This window comes from Benincasa hispida, chromosome 6 (assembly GCF_027475165.1).
Source record: "Benincasa hispida cultivar pf3 chromosome 6, pf3_genome.v1.1, whole genome shotgun sequence".
NCBI lineage: Eukaryota > Viridiplantae > Streptophyta > Magnoliopsida > Cucurbitales > Cucurbitaceae > Benincasa > Benincasa hispida.
Genome location: NC_143483.1, coordinates 39,859,421 through 39,872,905, shown reverse-complemented (window position 1 = coordinate 39,872,905; position 13,485 = coordinate 39,859,421). Strand labels below are relative to the sequence as shown.

The 13,485-nt window shown below is 32.9% G+C and overlaps 1 pseudogene; it reads left to right on the top strand.

Annotated features, from left to right (window-relative positions):
- Positions 1–9,825: 9,825 nt before the first annotated feature.
- Positions 9,826–10,819, top strand: LOC150035651 (uncharacterized; annotated as a pseudogene).
- The last annotated feature ends 2,666 nt before the right edge of the window (positions 10,820–13,485 follow it).

Below are 13,485 nucleotides of genomic sequence, written 5' to 3'. Positions count from 1 at the left end.
GACATCTTATGTCAAATTATAGGTTAAGGTTTCTTATGCATGCACGTTAGTTGAGGTAAAACATTTGTATGTGTCACTATTCATAAACGTGATATTAGAAACTTTAGCAACATTATGTTCAAGATTGAGAATGCATGTTTTTTTAAAAAATGCATTTATTTGTCTTGTGAAAAATAAATCTATTTTTTTAAAGTGCAAATGTATATGTATTCTATAGGTTTTTTCTTCTTATTAAAATATGGAATGACTTTTTTTTTTTGTAACTACATATGTATTATAAGGTTAAAACAAAAAAAATCCTAATGTTATTTTTTAACATGTTATTTGATCTTCTTTTAACATAAGAAACTTGAATTATGGTCATTTAATTTTCTCATGTGTTGGTTATATTTTCTCAAAAATATTTTATGCGTAAATTTGTTTTGTTTGATAGATACTCAAATTTTTTGTATTTAATGTCAAATTACTATAAAAGATTATTATTAAATATTATGAATCAATAATTTCAAATTTGTATTTAAAAATACTCTTACTGGTCGATTTTTTATGTTTTTATTTTTAATTTTTTAGTATATGATTGTCTGTAAGCTGAGTGTTAGAGTTAGTCGTTAGAAATTATTGATGGAATTGGTCTTCAAAGGTGATCGTAAGAGTTGATTACCCAAGGTAGTTGCGTGGAGGTGGTTGTCGCTAGTGTTTTTATTGGAAGTGGTTACCGAAGTTGATCGCAAAGATGGTATTTGCTAGAGTTAGTCATTGGAGCATCATTGGAGTGAGACATTAGTTGTTCTTAGAGTTGGTAGCCGACATGTGGAGTCATTACAAACATCGGAGAGATGGATAGTAATAACCAACTTAACAACTAAGGGCATGTTTGGGCCTAAGATTAAAGTGAGGTGGAATGGGCTATAATAGCCCACTCCTTGTTTGGGGCTCCAACATTTTTTAGTTGGAGCTCCAATTTTACTTCACAGAATTGTTCCCAACCCCCACAATACATTGTTTCCATCTCCTCTGTTCTCCATCACATTCATGTTCGATCGTTCTCCCTCAATTTTTCTCCTTTCTTGTCCAATCAAACGTTATGCTCAGGTTTCGTTCTTCCTTCTCTTTACTTCAAATCTGGTTTCGTTCTTCATTCTCTTTACTTCTCCGCTTCATATCTGGTCTTGTTCTTCCTCTCTTTACTTCCCCGGCTTCAGATCTGGGTTTGGTGGCGTCTTCAGATCTGATTTCGCATTTCTTGCATGTTTTTCTTCAGATATGGTTTCACATATAACATATCTATAGATCGTGTGTCTTCCCCTTGGTGCTCCAAACAATCTCTCTCTTCCTGCTCCAAAACTTTGATTCCCTTTTCTACTTTATTCGATTCCTCACTCTGTCGAAATAGGCCTTGTAGCTTGGTAGGGGAAGGTCGACATTTGGAGCTTGGTAAGGGGGAGGTCGAGATTTGGAGCTTGGTAGGGGGAGGTCCAGATTTGGAGCTTGGAAAGGGGGGATGTCCAGATTTGGAGCTTGGAAAGGGGGAGGTCAAAGGTAGTCTTCTTTTTCCTTTTTCCAGCCGATGATGAGGTTTTGAATTTTTTTTTTTCCAATTTTAGCTCAAAATTTTGTAAATCAGTGGACAAATTATTTGATGTTCCTCATTTTGCTTTCAATTATTTTGCTTCCAAATTATGCTATTCATTCTACTTAATTCATTATTTTGCTTTGAGTTACTACTGTCTCTGAAAATATCATGATCTGTTTATCCATTGGTTGTCCAAATTGCTTTGAATTACTACTGTCTCTGAAAAATTTTGTAAATCAATGGACAAATTTGTTCATTTCAGTCTTTGTTTATCCATTGGTTGTCTAATTTGTAACTTTTAACCTCCGTTTGACCATTTTTATTGTATATTGATTGACAGCGGTTGTTAGGTATTATTCACTACATTTATCATTAGCATATCCCCTATTTTTAGGATGATTTATTGTATATTGATGAACAGTATTTGTTAGGTACTGTTTATGGTATTCATCATTGCCATATCCATTTTCTTTGGATGGTCTATTCTATATTTACTGACAGTCGTTGTTAGTTTACTGTTTATTATATTCACACAACTATATATATGTATCTCTCTTCACTTCACTTCAACTTAGGTTAAACTCATTCCATCTACTTGCTTAATGCAATTGGTATGTTATTTCTCTTGTATCCAACATTTTCTTATTCTGTGTTATTTCTCTTGTCTCCAACATTTTCTTATTCTGTGTTATTTCTCTTGTTAGTTTACTGCATTCATCTTATTAGTTTCTCATTTTGTTGGTACTGTTTATTGTATTCATCTTGTTGGTTAACTCTGGGGCTGGACCCTATTCCATTTTTTGTTTTTTGTACTTTATAATTATGCTCTCACTTGCCTTCGAGTATAAGGACAAACACATTCCATCTACTTCATAAATGCAAATGGTATGCCTTCTCCCTCTTTATCCAACATTTTTTTTATTACGGTTCTTGACTATTGTACTAATGTTGTTTATATTGAAACCAGGGAAAAAAACATTTTTCTTGAATTCTCATTAATGAGTTGGCCCAATAAATAAGCAATCAAATCACTGGCAATAACAACCAATAACATAAAAATAACCATCTAACCAATTATAAAACTAATTCTAATACTCCCCCTCAAGATGTAGAATGAACATCAATAATTCCCATCTTGTCTAATAAAAAAGTAAAAGAAGAGTATGGTAATGATTTGGTAAAAATGTCTGCCAATTGAGCATTAGAACGAACAGGATGAAGCTTGATGTCACCACGAGTAAGACGTTCGCGAACAAAATGACAATCGATCTCAATATGCTTCGTCCGCTCATAAAAAATTGGATTATATGCAATATGAATAGTAGATTGATTATCACAAAATATAAGAGCAAGAACAGAAGAAGAAACTTGAAGATCTTTATGAAGTTGAAGAATCCACACACTTGCACTTGTGGTGACAGCCAAGGCTCGATATTTAGCTTCAACAGAAGAACGTGAGACTGTAGTTTGTTTCTTTGCCTTCCAAGCGACCAATGAATCACCTAGAAAAACACAAAACCCAATTGTGGACTTTCTGGTATCCAAACAAGATGCCCAATCAACATCAGTAAAGGCCTTTAATTGAAAAGAAGAATCAGCCATAAGAAAAATGCCTTTGTCAGGACTGCCTTTCAAATAACGCAACAGAGAATGAACAGTAGATAAATGTGGATACCGAGGTTGTGACACAAACTGAATTAGCTTGTGAACAGCAAAAGTAATATCAGACTGAGATACAGTCAAGTATAATATGCGACCAATCAAACGTCGATATGTGGATGGATCTTCAAACAATTCACCTTGGTCTGACCGAAGCTTAAGACTAAGATCTAATAGCAAGGAACATGGTTTGGCAGATAGAAAACTAGTATCTTCAAGCAACTGTAAAGTATAGTGTCGTTGAGATAAAGAAATACCTTTTGAAGATCTTGCCAACTCTAGCCCCAAAAAATAACACAAATCTCCTAAATCTTTAAGCTTGAAGGTCTTATCAAGATGAGTTTTTAGCTTAGTAATATCATATGGAGAAGCCCCAGTAATTATAATGTCATCCACATATACAAGCAAAATAAGAAAATGAGAACCGGAACCTTTGGTGAATAGAGAATAATCAAACTTGGATTGGGAGAAACCAAATAACAACAAAGCATTAGAAAATTTGTCAAACCATTGACGAGAAGCTTGCTTCAAGCCATATATCGACTTGTGTAATTTACAAACTAGACGCTTCCCCTTAAATGGAACATGATCATGCCTGTAGCCAAGAGGCAAATCCATGAAAACTTCCTCTACTAAATTACCATGCAAAAAGGAATTATTCACATCAAGTTGAACTAATGGCCAATTAAGAGAAGCAGTAAGAGTAAGAAGTACCTTGACTGTTACAAATTTAGCCACAGGAGAGAAAGTCTCAATATAATCTAAGCCTTCTTATTGAGTATATCGTTTTGTAACGAGGCGAGCTTTATAACGTTCAACAGATCCATCCGATTTATGCTTGATTTTATACACCCACTTGCATCCAATAGAATGTTGCCCTAGAGGAAGAGGAATGACAAACCAAGTGTTGTTGGCTTCCAATGCTTTTAATTCATTAGCCATGGCAAAATGCCAATGAGGAAAAAAGATAGCTTGATGATAAAACTGTGGTTCATATTCAGAAGAAACACTTAAAACAAAATGTCGACAAGTAGGAGAAAGTTTTTCATATGATATAACAGAAGTCAAAGGATATCGAGATCCAGTTGGTTCCATAGAGGTGGCATGTAAAAGACTACAATGATATTCCCTTAAATAAGAAGGAAGCTTTATTATTCTAGTAGAATGACGAGGAATGATGCTATCAATATTAGGAACACCGCTGGAAGAACCACCAAGACAGCAATCATCTGATTTATCATTAATATCATAAGAAAATGGTCTAGTATCAGCAACAATGACATCATTATTTGAAGAATCTGTAAGCATATCATCATTATTGTTCACAATAGGGCTATCATGATGAACAGTAGGTGATGTGGCTGCAAGATCATGAAGAGAATGTTTATTCACATTAGTATCAGTAGAAACAACATTAGGTAAGAAAGTAGACAATATCCTTGGTAATACCAAATCTGGAAAATTATCTACTACTTCATTTTGATCAGTGATATTGTGAAAAGGAAACATATGTTCATGGAAAGTGGCGTCCCTCGAAATGAAAATGTGTTGCCTTTCAATATCATAAAGTCGATATCCTTTAATCCCTGGCGGATAACCCAAAAATATAGCAGGAATTGCACAAGGATGAAACTTCAACCGTTGGTTTGTTAATGTAGAAGCAAAACATAAACAACCAAAAGTTCGAATAGAAGAATAATCAACATGTTGTCCATATAAATGAAAATAAGGAGTATTCCACTTTAATAAAGGAGAAGGAATCCGATTGATGAGAAAATAAGCAGTGAGAACACATTCACCCAAAAACTTAATAGGAACATGTGATTTAAATAGTAAAGAATGAGCAACATTCAAAAGATGGTGTTTTCTTTCAACCACAGACTTTTGTTCTGGATGAGCAACACAAGAATACTAATGTAGAACTCCCTTAGTAGCAAAGAAATCATTAAAAGCAAAGGGGCATGATCAGACCAAAACTGTTTAATAGATGCATTAAATTGATTCTCAACAAGTTCGAAGAAACGTGGAACAATCATCTGATTTTTGTTTCATAAAAAAAAACCCCATGTATATCAGGAATGATCATCAATAAGTGTTAGAAAATATCGATAACTAGAATGCGTATGATTCTGATACGGTCCCCAAATATCACAGTGAATAAGATCAAACATATGTGAAGCTACATTTTTATAAGATATGAAAGAAAATCTTTTCTGTTTTGCAAGAGGACAAATTATACAAGTAGTAGCAATATTATGCTGGAGTTTAAAAGGTAAAACATCTTGCAGAGCAGATAAATGTTTGTGAGATGGATGACCCATTCGATTATGCCAAAGATTAGTATTCTCCATATGAGAAACAGAAGAGCACATAGAGATAAAAAAAAAAATCAGATGATTTATATGAACTTATCTGCAACTTATGAAGTCCCTGCCAAAGATCAGCCATTCCAATCATCTTCATGGTTGACTTGTCCTGAATAATGCAGAAATTTCCAAGAAACTTAACAAGAATGGACTAATCAGCAGTTAAGGCACTTATAAAAATCAGATGATAATGGAAACTAGGAAAAAAAAAAACATTGTGGATCATGAGATGAGAATCAATCTGAATATCACCAATAAAATCCACATTGATACGAGATTGATCAGGAAAAGTAACACACATCCCAGATACAGGCATGAGATGAGAGAAAAAATCTCAACAAGAACAAATATGTGTAGTAGCACCAGAATCGACTATCCAAGCAGCAGATAAAGGAGAAACAGAACATGTACCTGCTACATGAGAAGTGATAACATCAGAATCAGAAGTAGACTTGGCTTTGGAAAGATGTGTTTGAAAAAAACCAGCAAACTTTGATATTGTCCTGCCGTAAAACCAGGAATAGAACTTAAAGAAGTTGCAGAGGAGGATTCAGGCTTAGTCGAGGCATTCTTTTGATTTTTATATCCAAGAGGAAATTCATGTAATCTATAACGTTTCTCAATAGTATGACCTAAAATGTTACAATAGGTGCAAATCAGACGATCCTTTTTCTTAGAATTATAAGAAGTTGATGTGGAATGAGCACTTGAATTAACAGAGGAAGAAGAAAGGGAAGAAGAGTTCTTTATTAAAATATCTGCAATGGATGAAAAAATTGTTGATGAAGAAGGTGCAACAGAAGCACGCTATTCAACTTCTTGAGCAACAAGAGAAAAAGCTTGTTGTAAAGAAGGCTCAGGTTCCCTTAACAAATGTTATGTCCGATTTTGGCTAAAAGAATCATTCAAGCCGATGAGGAAAGTCATTACATGCTCTGTTTGGAATTAATTAACCAAATCTTTAACTCCTCCACAGGTATAATGACCACAAGTGCAGGATGGATGGTAAGAGGCGAGTTCATTCCACAACATTTTCATTTTTGCGAAATAAGTCATAACGGAGAGCTGATCTTGAGAAAGAGTCGATAACTCTCAACGAAGTTGGAAGATCTGAGGTCTATTCTTATGTTGATATCATTGTTGAAGATCAAGCCAAATGTCCTGTGCTGAATCGGAGATATTAACACTTACAGAGATCTCCTTCGAGAGAGAGTTGAGAATACATGTCGTAACCACACTGTTACAAATAATCCATGAATTTCACAAATCTCCATCAGGTTTGGACAAACTTCCTTCAACAAATCCAAGTTTGTTCTTGACCGTGAGCCCTAGAATCATAGGACGGCTCCAGGAAGTATAGTTAGATTCTGTTCGAGGATGAGATTTATGCTATCAAAGTGATGAAGAAAGTAAGGGTTCAAATATTGATCAAAAACTGAAGAAGAAGATGAAGGGTTGGCCATTAATCACGAAGTAAATGAGTTATCGGGAAAATCAATCGGAAATAGGAGAAGAAAAATGAAGAGGTTCGAGAGAAAAAAGAAGACATCTGATACCATATTGAAACCAGAGAAACTTAAAAGCCTTTTTCTTGAATTCTCATTAATGAGTTGGTCCAATAAATAGGCAATCAAAGCATAATTGGCAATAACAACTAATAACAAAAAAATAACCATCTAACCAATTATAAAACTAATTCTACTAGTTTATTGTAATATGTTTTAAGGTTGGTCTTATACGAATCAGCCGGATCAAACACTGTTTACCAACTTTCTCTTGCTAAGGTGTTTACATGCACTTAAATATATGTTACTTTTGTTAATTGTTTCTTATATTTGTTACTTTTGTAATTTATTTTTTGCTATATTTGGATGATTGACTATAATAATATCACGATCCAATATTTATTGCTATATTTGTAGTTTGTTTTTATTTTTATTTATTTATAAATTTTTTGTGTTCATTATTTTGTAGCTTTAAATTAAAAATGGATTTTCATGACAATTAGTTAAAAAATATAAATGGGAAATTTTTGCAATTGGTATGTATTATTATTATGGAACAAGAAAAAGTAACAAAAACAACCATTAGAATAAGGGCATTAGAAAAAGTAATAACCATTATTATGAAACAAGAAAAAGTAACAAAAACAACCATTATAAAATTTGGGAAACTTTTGCAATTGGTATGTATTATTTTCTCAGTTGGTATGTATTTCAAGAGTTTTAAATAACTATGGGTGTGTTTTCAACGATTTTTATCAAAGTTATTTTCTCAATTTATAAAAATGAGTTTTATCAATGTGTTGCAAAGGAGTGAGACAAATACAAAAAAAACAATTTCTCTGGAGATTTTTTTTATTTTTAACATCCACAACTAACAGTTAACATTCACTCCCTCTTTTCTTTCCATAGACAACAAAAAAAAAATGTTATAAATGGTAAAAAAAATCAAAGTATCTTTACATATAGCATGATTAAGTTTATGGTATTAGAAAATAAAAACCTTTTGGAATTTGATTAAGTTTACTTAACAAAATAATATTTTTTTTAATAAAAAGTTATATAAAAAGTGTTGTTTTTTAAGTAATATAAAAAAAACAATGTTAACATGACTAAAAAATATTTTTGGAATTTCACTAAGTTTATTTTTTTTAGTTTTGTAATTATTTTACGATCTAAAATTTTTCTTTCAAGACTAGTTCCAAATTTATTAGTACATAATGGACCCAACAGAACTAGTTACGATAATAACAACATTTACAGCTTCACAACGTCAGTTACTTTTAACACTAGAGTTATTACTGAATGACCATAGGAGGATAGAAAACACATCACACGACAGTAGACATCGTATTAGACAATTAGCATACTTTCGTCATTCATGAGTCTGATTTATGTTATCGTCAAAGTACAAGAATGGATAGAAGATGTTTTGCCATTTTATGTCAGTTACTTAAGACAACTAGCGAATTAGTTGAAACTGAAGTTATAGATGTGGAATTGATGGTTGCTATATTCTTACATATTTTAGCCCATGACGTTAAGAACCAGATAGTTCAAAGAGAATTTGTACAGTCTGGTGAGACTGTTTCTAGGCATTTCAACACTGTTTTATTAGCGGTGTTACAGTTACATGACGTGTTATTAGAAAAACATTTATCGGTCATAAACTCGTGTACAGATTCGGGATGGAAATGGTTTGAGGTATAGTTCAACTACACCAAGTTTGATGTGACTTATTTCTTAGGAGAATGTATGTGCATGAATATTTCTTATTTTGTTCGAATGCATAATTATTTGGATGTATTAGATGGCACGTACATCAAGGTAAATGTCAGTGCAACTGATCGCCCAAGGTATAGGACGAGGAAGGGTGAAATTGCAACAAATATACTTGATATGTGTGATACAAATGGCGACTTTGTGTTCGTCTTATCAAGGTGGGAAGGATTCACAACTGATTCTCGAGCTCTCAGAGATGTAATATCACGACCTAATGTACTGAAGGTTTCGAAGGGTAACTAGCTACACATACCATCTCTCCCTACTCATTGTATTTGTAATATAAAGTTTGAAACAATTGGACATTCAATAGGGTATTATTATCTATGTGATGTTGGATAACCAAATGCGGAGGGTTTTTTTGGCTCCATATAGAGGCAAAAGATATCATCTTTCAGAGTGGCATGGAGGAGGTAATGCACCAATAACTCCACGAGAATTTTTTAACATGAAGCATTCTTCTGCACGGAATGTCATCGAGAGAACGTTTGGGTTGTTGAAGGGTAGATGGGCAATCTTGCAAGGAAAATCATACTACCCAGTGAAAATCCAATGTCGAACCATCATGGCGTGTTTCCTTCTACACAATCTTATCAATAGGGAGATGACTAACAGTGGACTGACCAAAGATTTGGATGAGGTGGATTCAAGCTTTGCTACAACTAGAGGGGGGTGAGATAAATTATATTGAGAGTTCAAATGAATGGACCCAATGGAGGGATGGACTGGCACAACAGATGTTTACTTAATGAAAGTTGCGTAGTGTGTAGTGCCTTTATACTTTTTGTTTATTGTAGTGCTTTTATGAATGATTTCATTCAGAACTCTCTCATTATGTTTACTATATGTTGTGTTTAACTTTATCCATGAACTCTTTCATTAGTTATGCTACAACTACTTGTCATTTATTATTTAATTGTATTAAAATATGTACAACACTAGAATGTCAAGTTCCTCAAGAGTCTCGAAGCACACTTGGACTAAAGAGGAAGAAGTGAAGCTAGTCGAGTGTTTGGTGGCGTTGGTCGCATCTAGTGGATGGAGATCAGACAATGGTACGTTTCGACCTGGCTACTTGGCACAACTACAATGTTTGATGGTTGGAAGTTGCCCGACTGTAATATCCAAGGATCACTAACTATAGATTGTCAAGTCAAATCCTTGAAAAAAAAACTTACCAAGCGATCGCAGAGATGAAAAGACCAGCTTGTAGTGGATTTGGCTGGAATAAGGAATTCCAATGCATCACTATAGAGCAGAAGTTATTTGATGGATGGGTGAAGGTACAATTTTGTCTAAATTGATTTACGAATATTGGTAACAAAATCATAACATCCACCTCACTCTTCATGCAGAGTCATCCTACAACAAAGGGGCTTCTACACAAGTTGTTCCCATACTATGATGATCTGGCCTACATCTTTGGCAAGGATCGGGCTACGGGAGGACGGTCAGAGACCTTTATGGACGTCGGGTCTAACGTGCTAAACCATATGAATGATGGAGTTCCTATTCATGAATCACAGGATCCAAACATCCCCACGATGTCTAGTCAGGGAATGGACATGTCACAGGATGACATGCATGGAACACGTACCGATCGAAGTACTGAAGGAGGAAATGCTTTGAGAGGAAGTAAGAGGAAGTGAAGTGGGAATCAATATGAAACGACAGAGACTGTTAGGAATGCGATGGAGTTCGCAAATGACCAATCGAAGGCGATTGCAGAATGGCCGAAAGAGAAGCGTACAACTAAAGTCAAACTAAGTGCAAAAGTCGTAAACCAACTTCAAGATATTCCTGAATTGCATAACCGACAGAGGGTGAAGCTTATGCAAATCATATTCCATAGCGTGCAAGATATGGAAAGCTTTTTATCCGTTCCCACAGCCCTGAAGTTGGACTATTGCAACCTCCTCCTTGAAGAGAATGTTTGATCAACCCGTGTTTTGGACTGCTTTTCAATAGTGAACAATGATTAGTTTGTTTTAATTATGCATTTAAGTTTGTAGTATATTTGATACCTAAAAAAATGGTCATATTTTAATCATGCAATCACGAGTTAGTTATTTTGTCTTAGAGATGCTTGTACCTAAAAAAAGAGCTTTATATATGAAACACATGAATTGCATCCGAAAGTAATGCATTTTTTTTTTCTTTTTTGGCCATGTTAACCAAGGTATCTCTGAAAATGACAAAAAAATCGTGGTTAGTTTTTAATATAAATTACAATGAAATTAATTTTGTATAAATTGGTGGAACATATTTATATGCATAATTATTAGTATTATAAAGTATGGTAGTAGAAAAAATTACACATGATCTAAAATAATCTACATTTAAATTACAAACTATTATAATTCAGACTATAATAATCTGCACTCCAAACACAGACTATTAAGACAGAATACAATACTCTACACCTCAAACACAGACTATTATAAGATAGAATACAATACTCTACACCCCAAATACAGACTATTATAAACTAGACTATAATAGTTTGTACCCCAAAGACAGACTATAAAAACAGACAGTATATTATAACCCACGGACTATAATAACCTACTCTATGCCCCAAACGCCCCCTAAATTGATGGACAAACACTCTCTCCAACTCAAATGGGTAAATCAAACATGCGTAAACAATTGAATGAACAAGCAAAATGAGATATGAAGATACAAAACTCAAGAGTCTAAGACCATATGGATTCAAATAAAATTAAATGAAGACCATATGGATTCAAATAAAATTACATGAGGATCTTAAGAATATGCTAAAGAAAGGAAAGAATATGCTTTAAAAAGAAATTACGAGAAAACATGTTTTTTTATTTTTTTTTAATTTATTCATTTTTTTAAAAGAAAAAAAAGACACGCTCTCTCTATTTACATTTAACTCCATGGATACATTTTTTATTTCCAACTTTCCATCTCAAAATTCCGAAGGAGGTTTCTCCTCAATTTTCTTTTCGTTAGGATTTAAATAGATTTATCCGTTTTTTCCTTTTTCCATTTTCCTTTTTTTTTTTTTTTTTTTTTTTTTTTTTTTTTTTTTCGTGAGAAATTGAGAATGAGAGTGGGGAATCCCCAAGTTAATAAGTGACAGAGACGGGAAGGAATATGATAATTTTTTTTCAATTTAACTTTGGAGATGTTGAAAATTTTACTCATACCTATTAATTTTTTTTAGTTGATATTAATTTTTAATTAGTTCAAGTACTAGATTAGTTGATGTATTTTTTTGTTTTAATTCATTTTCGGCTTTATACTTTCAAAATGTTCATTTTGATCACTATATTTTCAAGTTTTGTTCATTTTGATCTTGTATTTTAAAAAGTGACTATTTTGGTCTCTTAATTTTCATTCTTACTAGGAGATTAAAATGAACACTTTTTGAAGGTTCGAGGATTAAAATGAACCAAAATTGTAAGTACAAAAACCAAAATGAACATTGAAAGTACAATGACCAACTTGAGTCAAAGTTGAAAGTATAGGGACTAAAATGAATATTTTAAAAATATAGAGATCAAAATGAACCTTTTAAAAGTATAGATACCAAAATGAACTAAAACCAAGATTACATGGACTAAAGTAATATAATCGTAATTTTTTGTTTATAGATAAATAAACTACATAAGCTTATAAAATTAATGTATAAAAATAAAATAATAAACCAGTTTTCTCCACATTTTAATTCAAGCCGCATCAATAAGGAAAAAAAAGCATTCTTCAAAAAAAAAAAAAGAAGAAAAAAGAAAGCAATGAATTTTCTCATGAAGAATTTCCAAACCTCTCATATTTAAAATCAAGTATGGATTAGGAAGACATGTCTAATGTCTCCTACACTATTGGACGTACCTAGGTGCAACTTATCTCTTTCAATTACTGGAAAAAAAATCGATAATTAAAAAAAATTTTAAAGAAAATTTTTGCCAAAGGACAACTTGTTATTAAATACTTGGATGAATTGCACAGAAAGATAAGTGGAGTTTGAGATTTATCTAAGTATTTTTGCTCTACTTGTTTCATTAACATCTTTAAATATAAAAGAGAATACCTGTCTTTTAGAAACTTACAAATAAGAAATTAGGGCATTTAAGTATTTTAGACTTTTCCCCCGAATATTTATTGTTCCACCAAAACCTAAACATTGTCGAGAGGATGGTCACAAAGCACTTGTACTTGCTATATCCATGAGCTACCTTACTATCTCACTAGGTGTTTAGTTCGACTATGAAGTCTAAGGTATGATGCTTTTCTTGTTTTATTAAGTTGTGTGAGCTTTTCTTTGTGGTAGACCAGTGGTTGGTTGATTTATTGGTCATTGCTTCTCATCTATGTACTGTGTTTTGATTATGTAGTAAAAAAGAGATTTTGAACTTTTGATCTCTTGATAATGGCATCTCTTTGAGTCATGCTCATTTTGGCACACACATTAATAATTTTAAATACAATTTTGAATGAGATTGTCAAAATGGGTTTAGGTTAACGATAATGGACATGTTCTTTCTCTTAAAAGGTTGAAAGTTTAATTTTTCACCCGATAAAATATTAAATTTAAATGAGATTTATTTTCGTTTCAAAATTAGACGCGTTATGT